Genomic DNA, 14,451 nt, shown 5'->3' with positions numbered 1-14,451 from the left:
ACTCACACAGGCTTTTGCAGTGGCCAGCCGGCTAGCAATCCTCCTTTGGGATCATAAACTGCCCTTGTGGCTAGTCCCACTTCTGCCACTCATGCCTTCGCATGTACCCCTCTGTGGTCACAGACTGCAGTTTTGTCTTGCCCTCTGCCTCTGGCACTCACGAAGACAGTGCCCTGCAGCCTGTGAGCACACAAGGGTTTCTATGACAATGATCTCTTGTCAGCCCAGGCTTTTCCCTGGACTCTCTCAGCTGTTTCATAGTAGCTTCCTCAGATTATCTTCACATCAGTCAACTCCAGTCCCCTCCCTGGGGTGTAACCCCTGAAGCCTGAGCCTAGGACCCAACCTCTACTTGTCTCAGGTAGTATGCAAGTAAGTGTTTCAGGCTGGGAAGTGCTGGTTGGCACTCACTTCTGTGGTGAATTCTGTCTGTTTTGCCTTCTAAGCACATGGTGCTGCTGCGTTCCCCTCCGAGGTTCCAAAGTTGCCCCCTATCCCCATCCATGAGGCGTTTTCTGAGTGTGTGGAAATTTTTCTCCTTCAGGGATCCCTGCTTGAGGCATAGGTCCCAAATTCCTTTGTCTCTTTTTTTCTTCTGTCTTTTGCCCTACTTTATTCTGTGGAGACTAACTTGCCTTTTTGGAAGTCTGGGGTCTTCTGCCAGTGTTCAGAAGGTGTTCTGTAGAAGCTGTTCCTCATCCAGATGTAGTTTTGATGTGTTTTGGGGGAGGAAGGTGATCTCCACACCTTACTCCTCAACCATGTTGAAAGTTCCCCTAAGAAATCCCAATAGGATTTCTAAGGAATACGAGATTTCTTTTGAGTGTGATAAAAATGCATAACATTTATAATATGATGAAGGTTGCCAACTCTAAAAATACACTAACAAACATTAAATTGTACACTCAAACTGGTTATGACATGTAAACTACATCTCAAGAATGCTAATTAAAAAATAAAATACTGCTAGTCTTATCTTGATACCTTATTAAATTACTATCCTTCCCTCCTTATATATATATATGTGTCCTTGACCCATTGCTTTTAGTACATCTTTGTTCCCACTAAATGACAATACAGGTAGAAATATCAATTTATTTTAATATACTTCTGGCACTGGTATTCTGAAAAAGTGTCATATGGGCCAAAATCATCACAAATAAAAAGTACAGGAGATAATGCCAAGGTAACTACATAACAGAATTCCCTTCTTTCCAAAAGAGATTGTTTTGTTCTAGTCCTCTGTACTGCCATCCCATTACCACCAGCACCACCAGCAGCATGCATGCACCTACTAGCGATGTTCAAGGAATAATGCTTATTAGTTATTCAGTGCTTATTTAAAATATTTTCTATCCATCTTTTAAAAATGGAGGAAAAAAGCTTGAGATTGTACAAAGCTAATAGACTTAGGAGAACACATGAAATTGAACTACAATGCTCTCTCCTGAGGCAATAATACAGTACCCTCAAACTAAAAGGCAGGGGGTAACATGTGCAATGTAAAAATTGAAATTTTTCTTACTCCAGTTAAAATTCAAATTAATACTCCCCCCGCCCCAAGCCTCTAGGAGCATCTCATTTTTAATTCTTACAATTCTGCTACAGTTCACCTGATGGAATATATTTATAGTTTATAGAAGAAATGAAAGAAACCCCCATAGGCTTTCTTTTATTTTTAAGTTTTGTTTTGGCTCATTAATGTTTTCCATCTCATTTCTTACTTTTTACTGGAAAACTTTGCCCCAAGCAATTTTTGACAAATAAATAAAGTTGAACAGAGCTCATTTGCTTATATGATTTTTTAATGAAATTAAAACAGACATTTGTAGGGATCACAAATGTAGAAAATTCTTATGATGACACAGTTGTGATTTACTAAATTAACATATTTCATCCACAGCCATATTTATGAGACAAGAGTATTCAGTAAATTACTATTGTTATTATCACTTCCATGAAGAATATAATTTACAGGATTTCTAAGAATAATATATTTTCGCAATTCTTTTAACAGCTAATATCAGCTTAATTAGCAAGTGATTGAATTTTAAACTCAGGTGTCATAATCTTTCAATCTTTGAATATAGAATTCTCATGAATTTAGAGTAGTAAAAGGAAACACTGACGTCTCAATTCCTTTTTGATAAGAATCTGAATGCTGTCTTCACATCTTACCTAATGAAAGGTCTTCCTGAATCTTCCTTTTCTTTTCTTCATTTCCTACATTATCATCAGAATACTTCATCTTTACTACAGTTTTGAACTGATATTGATTAATTTTTCCTGAGTTAATTTTATGTGGCCTTATATTGTCTCTTCAATAAGACTTCAGAAATTCAAAGAATCTATAATTCACCATAGTCATCCACTGCCTCCAAAGAAATAGCAAAGCAATTCCTAGCACATAGGTGTTCAGTAAATAAGCCTTTATCGAATGATTATATTACATACTAAATATTTGAGATGTGCCATATTTCAGATTTTGTTGAGCATTTCAATTAATCTTTTAAATAATACTTAAAATCTTATCATCACCATTACATAAGGAGTTATTTGAAGTTTAGAGAATTCAACCAGTTAGCTCAAAGGATGTGGCTTATAAGTCGTATGACTTTTGTACATTTTATTATGCCTCATTGCTTCCCCACATTGATCCCAAAACTATTACATACGCTGTTGACTTAATCACATCCCCAGTACTTGGTTTCCCTTTGTAGCTCAGTCAATACAGACTCTGCCTGCAGTGCAGGAGACCCAGGTTCAATTCCTGGGTGGGAAAGAACCCCTGGAGAAGGAAATGGCAACCAACTCCAGTATTCTTGCCTGGAGACTCCCATGGACACAGGAGCCTAGCAGGCTACAGTCTATGGTGTCACAAGACTTGAACACTACTTAGCAACTAAACCATAAACCATACCCCAGTACTATCTGAAAATTCCATATCCTATTCAGAACAGAGATATATTCATTGGAAATAATATTATCAAAATTTAAACATTATTTATATATATATTTATCTTATATAATTTAAATTTACTAATAACTACATGTTATTATATTAAACTAGGCTTTGTATGCAACAATTCTGAATGGTAGTTTTCATGACAGAATGGTAAAGCACATACTTGAAGGAGCCTTCCTAGTAAAATACAATTATATCTGTGGTACAATAAATAAATATATCTTATTGCATTATTGCATTCACTAGAAAATAATCTAAATCTCTAGGGTCAGACTCTTATACACATACAAATGCAGTAGTTGAAACCAGGGAAAATGCAATAAGCAAGCAATTAAGCATGGATCACTAAGATGGGTTGGCTTCAAAGGTAAGTGCCAGTATTCACACTGCAGTGATCAGGGTTCTAAGCTCTGGAACTTCTCATATTGAGTAACTGATCTGAGAATCCATATCAAGCCAAGATCATGAATTAGGATAAAAGGGATCTTAGACTATAGTGACCCCTAGCTTCTGATGAAATGTAACCTACAAATTCTCTGTGAAGAAAGTTAAAATCTCCGCAAGATTTCCAGGGATAGAGTTTTTTTAAATGAAAGCTTAAAATAAGAAAACTACTAAACAACTAGTAAAATCATCAGTGAGTCAACAGAAAGAACAAATACACACCTTTATATATAATTTATCGGAAAAGGCAATGGGACCCCACTCCAGTATATAACTTAGTATTAAAATGCTTTTAAAAAATACAAAACTAAATAAACATTGATTTCACAATAAGAGTCTGTCAAAAACATGAGATATAACTTTCTAAAATAAAATATAATAGTGTTGAAATAAAATACTGAATAGATGGTTTACAGAACTGATTAGAGAAAATAAATCTAAAGATAATTTAAGGGATTATCTAGAATGCAATATATTGAACAAGGAAATGAACAATATGCAGAAATTAAAAAACTCAGAGAATGAAATGTGAAAGTATTATTGTTCATTCTCTAAGCCATGTCCAGCTCCTTGTGACCCCATGGACTGCAGCATGCCAGGCTCCTCTGTCCTCCAGTATCTCCTGGAGTTTGCTCAAACTCATGTCCATTGAGTTGAGGACGCCATCGAACCATCTCATCCTGTATCACCCCCTTCTCCTCCTACCTTCAATCTTTCCCAGCATCAGGGCCTTTTCCAATGAGTCGGTTTTCCACATCAGGTGGCCAAAGTACTGGAGCTTCAGCTTCAACATTAGTCTTTCCAATGAACATTCAATGTTGATTTCCTTTAGGATTGACTGGTTTGGTCACCTTGCATTCCAAGGGACTCTCAAAAGCCTTCTCCAGCACCACAGTTCAAAAACATCAATTCTTCGACTTTCAGCCATCTTTATGGCACAATTCTCACATCTGACTACTGGAAAAATCATAGCTTTGACTGTATGGACTTTTGTTGGCAAAGTGATGTCTCTGATTTTTAAATATACTGTCTAGATTTGTCATAGCTTTCCTTCCAAGGAGCAGGCATCTTTTAATTACATGGCTACAGTCACCATCTGCATGTATCTAATTGGCACTGAGAATAGACATCAATTTAGTATATAGAGTATGTGTCCAGAATAAAGAAACAAGGGCTGGAAATTTCCCAGGACTAATGAAATTGCAAATCCAAAGATACATAAAGTACAAACAGGATAAATTAAAAAGAAATACATTCCCATATACTCCACTGAAGCTACACAGCACAAAAGCAACTAAAAAACCTTAAAAGAAGCCCTAGAGAAAAGACTTTCAAAAGAATAACAATTAGACATCTCAATAATGAAATTCAGATAACACTGAAAATTTTCTTAGAAGGGTTTCCCAGAAAAATCTCACTTTTATAAATGGCTGAAAATTTTCAGTTATTTACAAAAACTGCAAAGTTGACAAAACAACGCAAATTTTTCTAAAAGAAATTCTAATTGCTGTATTTGAGAAATAAAGATAATTGTGCTAAAGTATGATTTAAGGTGGAAGAAAAAATAAGAGGATTTCATTAAAGATGTATATAAATATAAACAAATATTTCATTAAAAATAATGCTAGACTAAGTGCTAAAATGTTGAGTTCTTTACCCCTCTCTGTATCTGTGTCCTTTGCAATGTGATTTTCAAGTTACCTTTGTCAAATGATGGAGACTGTTTTCCAGCTCTGTGAATCATATCTTTGTGGTAGCTTTAGTGAATAGAATGTAGCAGAAGTGATGTGCAGTTCCAAGCCTAGGCCACAGAAGATCTTGTATGTTTTGTTCTCTCTTAAAACTTACCAACTCCATATGAACAGGTCAAATCTGGCCTGCTGCAAGGCAAGAGGCCATCTCAAGGAGTGCCCATCGCTAGCCAACTCCAGGTATAGAGATTCCTCACTGAATCCACTGACTGTGAACACCCAATGTCCAGCTGAGACCTAGCATCAATTTCTGAGCCATGAACTGAGAAATAAATGTTTGCTTTTAGCCACTTGGTTTTAGGGTGATTATTCATTTGTAGTAGCTAATTAATCAGTTCAGTCACTCAGTCGTGTCCAACTCTTTGCGACCCCGTGGACTGCAGCACACCAGGCCACCCTGTCCATCACCAACTCCCAGAGTTCACCCAAACTCATGTCCATTGAGTCAGTGATGCCATCCAACCATCTCATCCTCTATCATCCCCTTCTTCTCCTGCCTTCAATCTTTCCCAGCATCAGGGTCATTTCAAATGAGTCAGCTCTTCGCATCAGGTGGCCAAAGTATTGGAGTTTCAGCTTCAACATCAGTCCTTCCAATGAATATTCAGGACTGATTTCCTTTAGGATGGACTGGTTGGATCTCCTTGCAGTCCAAGGGACTCTCAAGAGTCTTCTCCAATACCATAGTTCAAAAGTATCAATAATTCAGTGCTCAGCTTTCTTTATAGTCCAACTCTCACATTCATACATGACTACTGGAAAAACCATAGCTTTAACTAGATGGACCTTTGTTGGCAAAGTAATGTCTCTTCTTTTTAATATGCTGCCCAGGTTGGTCATAACTTTTCTCCCGAAGAGTAAGCGTATTTTAATTTCATGCCCAAAATGAATACATTCATATTAAAATATGACAGAAATAAAACACTAAATAACGTGGAAATCATGAGAGGATCCTACATATTAAAGTGTTCTAAGCTAAAAGTTTGTATTGTACAACACAGGGAATATAGCCAATTGTTGTGTTGTTGTTGTTCAGATGCCAAGTTGTAGCTGACTCTTTGCAACCCCATGGACTGCAGCACGTCAGGATTTCCTGTGCTTCACCATCTCCCAGAATTTGCTCAGATACATGTCTTTTGTTTTGGTGGTGCCATCTAACTATCTCATCCTCTGCTACCCTCTTTCCCTTTTGCATCAATCTTTCCCAGCATCAGAGTCTTTTCCAGTGAGTCAGCTCTTTGCATCAGGTGACCAGAGTACTGGAGCTGCAGCATCAGTCCTTCCAATGAGTATTCAGGGTTGATTTCCTTTAGGATGGACTGTTTTCATCTCCTTGCTGTCCAAGGGTCTCAAGAGTCTTGCTGTCTCAAGAGTCTTCTCCATACCACAATTTGAAAGCATCGATTTTTCAGCGCTTAGCCTTCATTATGGTCCAACTCTCACACCCATACATGAATACTGGAAAAACCATAGCTTAGATTATACAGATCTTTGTCGGCAAAGTGATGTTTGCTTTTTAATACTTTATCTAGGTTTGGCATAGCTTTTCTTCCAAGGAGCATTAATTTCGTGGCTGCAGTCACCATCCACAGTGATTTTGCACCCCAAGAAAATAAAATCTGCCACTGCTATGAAATGATGGGACTGGATGCCATGATCTTAGTTTTTTTGAATGTTTAGTTTCAAGTCAGTTTTTTCACTCTCTTCTTTCTCCTTCATCAAGTGGCTCTTTAGTTCTTCGCTTTCTGGCATTAGAGTGTTATCATCTGTATGTCTGAGGTTATTGATATTTCTCCTGGCAATCTTGATTCCAGTTTATGATTAATCCAGCTTGGCATTTCACATGATGTACTCTGTATAAATTACAAAAAGCAGGGTGACAATATACAGTCTTGACATATTCCTTTCCAATTTAGTAGCAGTCCATTGTTCCATGTCTGGTTCTGGTAATTCTTGACTTGCATAGAGGTTCCTTAGGAGACAGATAAGGTGGTCTAGTATGTTGTGATCCATACAAAGTCTTTAGCATAGTCAATGAATCAGAAGTAGATGTTTTTCTGGAATTCCCTTGCTTTCTCTGTGATCCAGCAAATGTTGACAATTTGATCTCTGGTTCCTCTGCCTTTTTGAAATCCAGCTTGTACATCTGGAATTTTTTGGTTCACAAAGTGATAAATTCTAGCTTGAAGGATTTTGAGCATAAGGTTACTAGCATGAGGAATAACTGTGAAATGAATGTGACCTTTAAAAATCATGAATCATTATAACATAATATTGTATATCAACTATGCTTCAATTTTAAAAAATGAGAATATAAAAAAAATTATTTTGTGTTGGTGTATAGTTGATTGACAGTGTTGTGATAGCTTCAGTTGAATAGCAAAAGGATTCAGCCATATATGCACGTGTATCCATTCTCCCCCAAACACCCCTAACATCCAGGCTGGCCCATACATTGAGCAAAGTTCCATCTGCTGTACAGTAGGTCCTTGTTGGTTATCCATTTAGAATATAGCAGTGTGTACATGTCCGTTCCAAGCTCCTTAACTATCCCTTCCCCCCAGCAACCAGTTCATTCTCTAGGAGTGTCTTTGTTTTGTAAGTTCATTTGTATCATTGCTTTTTAGATTCCACATAAAAGGGATGTTATACAATATTTCTCCTCCTCTGTCTGATTTATTAATCACTCAGTAAGATAATCTCTAGGTCCATCCATGTTGAATGCAAATGGCATTATTTCATTCTTTTTAATGGCTGACTAATATTCCACTGTATTTTTGTACCACATCTTCTTTATCCATTCCTCTGTCAACGGACCTTTAGGTTGCTTCTAAGTCCTGGCTACTGTAAACAGTGCTGAAATGAACATCAGGGTGCATGTATCCTTTCAGATCATTTTTTTTTCTCCAGATATATGCCCAGGAGTGGGATTGCAGGGCCTGTATTATTAAGGAATCTCCATATTTTTCTGAATTGTGGCTGTACCAGTTTGCATTCCCACCAACAGTGTAGGAGGGCTCCCTTCTCTCCACTCCCTCTCTAGCATTTATTGTTCATGGATTTTTTGATGATAGCCATTCTCCCTGGTGTGAGGTGATATCTCATTGTACTTTTGATTTGCATTTCTCTAATAATTAGTGATGTTGAACATCTTTTCATGTGCCTCTTGGCCATCTGCCTGTCTTCTTTGGAGAAATGTCTATTTAGTTCTTAAGCCCGTTTGTTTTTTGTGTGTGGTTTTTTTTTTTTATGCTGTTAAGCATCATATTCGGAGAAGGCAATGGCACCCCATTCCAGTACTCTTGCCTGGAAAATCCCATGGATGGAGGAGCCAGGTGGGCTGCAGTCCATGGGGTTGCTAAGAGTCGGACACGACTGAGCAACTCCACTTTCACTTTTCACTTTCACACATTGGAGGAGGAAATGGCAACCCACTCCAGTGTTCTTGCCTGGAGAATCCCAGGGACGGGGGAGCCTGGTGGGCTGCCGTCTCTGGGGTCGCACAGAGTCGGACACGACTGAAGCGACTTAGCAGCAGCAGCAGCAAGCATCATATTTGTAAGTTTCAGAGACTAATCCATTGTTGGTCATATCATTTGTAAATATTTTCTCCCAGTCTGTGGGTTGTCTTTTTGTTTTGTTTATTGTTTTCTTTTGCTATGCAAAAAGCTTTTAAGTAGGCCCCATTTTATTTGTTTTTTAATTTCCATTATTCTGGGAGATGGATCAAAAAAGATATTGCTGTGATTTTAATCAGCGTGTTCTGCCTATGTTTTTCCTCTAGGAGTTTTATAATGTCTGGTCTCACATTTTGATCTCTGATGTATTTTTAGGTTTATTTTGTGTGTGATGTTAAAGAATGATCTAATATCATTTTTTTACATGTGACTGTCCAATTTTCCCAGCATCATTTGTTGAAGAGACTGTCTCCCCAACATTGTGTAGTTTTTCCTTCCTTGTCACAGATTAATTGACCATAGGTGCATGGGTTTATTTCTAGATTTTCTATCCTGTTCCATTGATCTATATTTCTATTTTTTGCCAGTACCATTCTGTTTTGATGATTGTAGATTTGTGTAGTCTGAAGTCAGGGAGCCTAATTCCTTCAGCTCCATTTTTCTTTCTCAAGATTGCTTGGGCTGTTTGGGGTCTTTTGTACCTCCATACTGGAGAAAACAATGGCACCGTGCCACTCCAGTACTCTTGCCTGGAAAATCCCATGGATGGAGGAGCCTGGAGGGCTGAATTTCAATATGTTTTGTTCTAGTTCTTTGAAAAATGCCATTGGTAGTTTGATTGGAATTGCATTGAATATGAAGATTCCCTTGGGTAGCAGAGTCATTTTAACAATATTTATTCTTCCAATCCACGAACATGGTACATCTTTCTATCTTTTGTGTCTTTGATTTCTTTCATCAGCATTTTGTACATTTTGAAGTACAGGTCTTTTGTCTCCTTAGATAGATTTATTCCTAGGTATCTTATTCATTTTTGTGCAATTATAAATGGAATTGTTAGTGTATAGAAATACAGCACATTTCTGTGTATTAATTTTGTAACCTGAAACTTTACCAAATTCATTGATGAGTTCTAGTAGCTTTCCGGTAGTATTTTTACAATCTTCTGTATATATTCTGTGTATTGTGTCATCTGAAAACAGTGAAATTTTAACTTCTTTTACAAGTTGAATTTCCCTTTCTTCTTTTTCTTTTCTGTTTGCTTTAGATAGGACTTCAAAATGTATGTTGAATTAAAAGTGGTGAGGGTGGACATTCTTCTCTTGTTCTTGATCACAGAGGAAATGCTTTCATCTTTTGACCATTGAGTATGATTTTAGCTGTAGGGTTTGTTGTATATGGTCTTTATTATGTTGAGGCTTGTTCCCTCTGTCCCCACTTTCTGGAGAGTTTTAGTCATAAATGGGTGCTGAATTTATAAAAACCTTTTTCTGCATCCATTGAAATGATCATATGGTTTTTATTCTTAAATTTGTTTATGTGGTGTATCACACTGATTTATTTTCAGATATAAAAAATCCTTACATCCCTGAGATGAATCCCACTGGGTCATGGTGTATGATCTTTTTAATGTATTGTTGGATTCAAACTGCTGCTATTTTGTCGAGGATTTTACATCAGCATTCATTGGTGATATTGGCATGTAAATTTCTTCATTTGTGGTATCTTTGTCTGGTTTTGATATCAGGGTGATAGTAACCCAATAGAATATATTTTAAAGTTTTTCTTCCTCTGCAATTGTCTGGAACAATTTCAGAAGGGTATGTTAATGCTTCTTTAAATGTTTGATAAAATTCATCTGTGAAGTCATCAGATCCTTTGCTTTCTGGGAGTTTTTAAATCACAGTTTCAATTTCAGTGCTTGTAGTCAGTCTGTTCATATTTTCTATTTCTTCATGGTTCAGTCTAGGGAGACTATACCTTTCTAAGAGTTTATCCATTTCTTCCTGGTTGTTCATTTTATTGCATACAATTGTTCACAGTGGTATCTTATGATCCTAGTATTTCTGTGACGTCGGCTGCAACTTCTCCTTTTTCACTTCTAATTTAATTTATTTGAGTTCCCTTCCTTTTTCTCTTGATATGTCAAGCTAAAGGTTTATCAATTTTTTATCTTTTTAAAGAACCAGCTTTTAGTTTCATTCACCTTTGCAATTGTTTTCTTTGTCTCTATTTCATTTGTTTCTGCTCTGATCTTTGATTTCTCACCTTCTACTAACATTACAATTTGTTTATACTTCTTTCTCTACTTGTTTTAGGTATAAAGTTGTTGTAGTTCAGTCTCTCAGTTGTGTCTGACTCTTTGTGACCTCATAGACTGCACCACACCAGGCTTCCCTGTCCTTGACTGTCTCCAGGAGTTTGCTGAAACTCTTGTCCATTGAATCCATGATGCCATCCAACCATTTCATCCTCTGTTGCCCCCTTCTCCTCCTGTCCTCAATCATTTCCAACATCAGGTTCTGTTCCAATGAGTCAGCTCTTCGCATCAGGTGGACAAAGTACTGGAGCTTCAGCATCAGCATCAGTCCTTCCAGTGAATATTCAGGGCTAACTTCCTTTAGAATTGACTGGTTTGATCTCTTTGCAGTCCAAGGGACTTTCAAGAGTCTTCTCCAGTACCACAGTTCAAAACTATCAATTTTTTGGCACTCAGTCTTCTTTATGGTCCAAGTCTCACATCTGTACATGACTACTGGAAAAATTATAACTTTGACTATATGGACCTTTGACAGTAAAGTGGTATGTCTGTTTCTGAATCTGCTGTCTAGGTTGATCATAGCTTTTCTTTGAAGGAGTAATCCTGTTTTAATTTCATGACTGCAGTCATGGTCCAGAGTGATTTTAGAGTCCAAGAAAATAAAGTCTGACACTGTTTCCATTTTTTTCCCCAACTATGTGCCATAAAGTGAATGGAGTGGATGCTATGATCTTAGGTTTTTGAACCCTGAGTTTTAAGCCAACTTTTTCACTCTCTTCTTTTACCTTCATCAAGAGGCTCTTTAGTTCCTCTTCCCTGTCTGCCATAAGGGTGGTATCATCTGCACGTAAGAGGTTACTGATATTTCTCCTGGCAATCTTGATTCCAGGTAGATGCTTCATCCAGCCTTGCATTTCACATGATGTAATCTACATAGAAGTTAAACAAGCAGGGTCTAACAGTAGACTGCCTTGGCTAGTACTCCTTTTCCAATTTGGAACCAGTCCATTGTTCTGGGTCTGGTTCTGTTGCTTCTCAACATGCATACAGGTTTTGCATGTGCAGGAAAGGTGATCTGGTATTCCCATCTCTCTCAGAATTTTCCTAAATCAAATCCCTTAAGATTGTGCACTGGAAGTGACAAATAGATTCAAGGGATTAGATCTGATAGAGTGCCTGAAGAACTATGGACGGAGGTTTGTGACATTGTGCAGGAGGCAGTGATCAAGACCATCCCCAAGGAAAAGAAATGCAAAAAGGCAAAATGGTTGTCTGAGAAAGACTTACAAATAGCTGTCAATAGAAGAGAAGTGAAAGGCAAAGGAGGAAAGGCAAGATATATACCCACTTGAACACAGAATTCCAGAGAATAGCAAGGAGAGATAAGAAAGCCTTCCTCAGCTATCAATGCAAAGAAATAGAGGAAAACACTAGAATAGGAATGTCTAAAGACCTCTTCAAAAAATTATGGATACCAGGGGAACATTTCATGTAAAGATGGGCACAATAAAGGACAAAAATGGTATGGACCTAACAGAAGCAGAAGATATTAAGAAGAGATGGCAAGAATACACAGAAGAACTGTACAAAAAAGATCTTCACGACCAAGATAATCACAATGGTGTGATCACCAACCTAGAGCCAGACATCCTGGCATGTGAAGTCAAGTGGGCCTTAGGAAGCATCACTACTAACAAAGCTAGTGGAGGTGATGAAATTCCAGTTGAGTTATTTCAAATCCTAAAAGATGATTCTGTGAAAGTGCTGCACTCAATATGCCAGCAAATTTGGAAAATTTAGCAATGGCCACAGGACTGGAAAATTCAGTTTTCATTCCAATCCCAAGGAAAGGCAATGCCAAAGAATGCTCAAACTATCACACAATTGCACTGATCTCACATGCTAGTAAATTAATGTTCAAAATTCTCCAAGCCAGGCTTCAACAGTACATTAATCGTGAACTTCCAGATGTGCAAGCTGAATTTAGAAAAGGCAGAGGAACCAGAGACCAAATTGCCAACATCTGTTGGATCATCAAAAAAGCAAGAGAATTCCAGAAAAACATCTACTTCTGCTTTATTTACTATGTCAAAGCCTTTGATTGTGTGGATCACAACAAACTCTGGAAAATTCTTAAAGACATGGGAATACTAGACCACCTGACCTGCCTCTTGAGAAATCTGTATGCAGGTCAGGAAGCAACAGTTAGAACTGGACAAGAAACCTCAGACTGGTTCAAAATAGGGAAGGAGTACGTCAAGGCTGTATATTGTCACCCTGCTTATTTAACTTATATGCAGAATACTTCATTAGAAACGCTGGGCTGGATGAAGCACAAGCTGGATTCAAGATTGCCAGGAGAAATATCAATAATCTCAGATATGCAGATGACACCACCCTTATGGCAGAAAGCAAATAAGAACTAAAGAGCCTCTTTTTGAAAGTGAGAGGAGAGTGAAAAAATTGGCTTAAAACTCAACATTCAGAAAATTAAGATCATGGCATCCGGTCCCATCACTTCATGGCAAATAGATGGGGAAGCTATAGAAACAGTGACAGACTTTATTTTGGGGGGCTCCAAAATCACTGAAGATGGTGACTGCAGCCATTAAATTAAAGACACTTGCTCCTTGGAAGAAAAGTTAATGACCAACCTAGATAGTATATTGAAAAGCAGAGACATTACTTTGACAACAAAGGTGGGTCTAGTCAAACTATAGTTTTTCCAGTAGCCATGCTTGGGTGTGAGAGTTGGACTGTGAAGAAAGCTGAGCGCTGAAGAATTGATGCTTTTGAACCGTGGTGTTTGAGAAGACTGTTGAGAGTCCTTTGGACAGAAAGGAGATCCAATCAGTCCATCCTAAAGGAAATCTGTCCTGAATATTTATTGGAAGTACTGATGCTGAAGCTGAAAGTACAATACTTTGGCCACCTGATACGAAGAACTGACTCATTTGAAATGACCCTGATGCTGGGAAAGATTGAAGGCAAGAGGAGAAGGGGATGACAGAGGATGAGATGGTTTGATGGCATCACCAACACAATGGACATGAGTTTGAGTAAACTCCAGGAGTTGGTGATGGACAGGGAGGCCTGGCGTGCTGCAGTCCATGTGGTCACAAAGAGTTGGACACTACTGAGCAACTGAAGTGAACTGAACTGAAGAATTTTCCAAGGTTTGTTGTGATTCACAAAGGATTTAGCATAGTCAAAGAATCTGATGTTTTTCTGAGATTTCTTTGCTTTTTCTATGAGCCAAAGGATGTTGGCAGTTTGATCTCCAGTTCCTCTGCCTTTTCTAAATCCAGCTTATACCTCTGGAAGCTATCCGTTCACATACTGTTGAAGCCTAGCTTAAAGGATTTTGAGCATTACCTTGCTAGCATGTGAATTGAGTACTATTGTGCGGTATTTTGAACATTTTTGGCATTTCCTTTGTTTGGGATTGGAATGAAAAGTGACCTTTGTCCAATGTACGCCATCCTATGGCCACTGCCGTGTTTTCCAAATTTTGCTGGCATATTGAGTGCAACACTTCAACAGCATCATCTTTTAAGATTTGAAATAGCTAAG

The 14,451-nt window shown here is 37.9% G+C and overlaps 1 long non-coding RNA gene across 1 annotated transcript in view; it reads left to right on the top strand.

The window, feature by feature from the left end:
• Positions 1–243: 243 nt before the first annotated feature.
• LOC132343374 (uncharacterized) overlaps positions 244–14,451 on the top strand; it is a 69,327-nt gene continuing 55,119 nt past the window's right edge. Inside the window, exon 1 of the long non-coding RNA XR_009492188.1 lies at positions 244–372. This is a non-coding gene — a long non-coding RNA (uncharacterized lncRNA). The remainder of the gene's footprint in view (positions 373–14,451) is intronic.

Source organism: Bos taurus, chromosome 21, assembly GCF_002263795.3.
Source record: "Bos taurus isolate L1 Dominette 01449 registration number 42190680 breed Hereford chromosome 21, ARS-UCD2.0, whole genome shotgun sequence".
Taxonomy (NCBI): domain Eukaryota; kingdom Metazoa; phylum Chordata; class Mammalia; order Artiodactyla; family Bovidae; genus Bos; species Bos taurus.
This window is presented reverse-complemented; position numbering and strand designations above follow the sequence as displayed.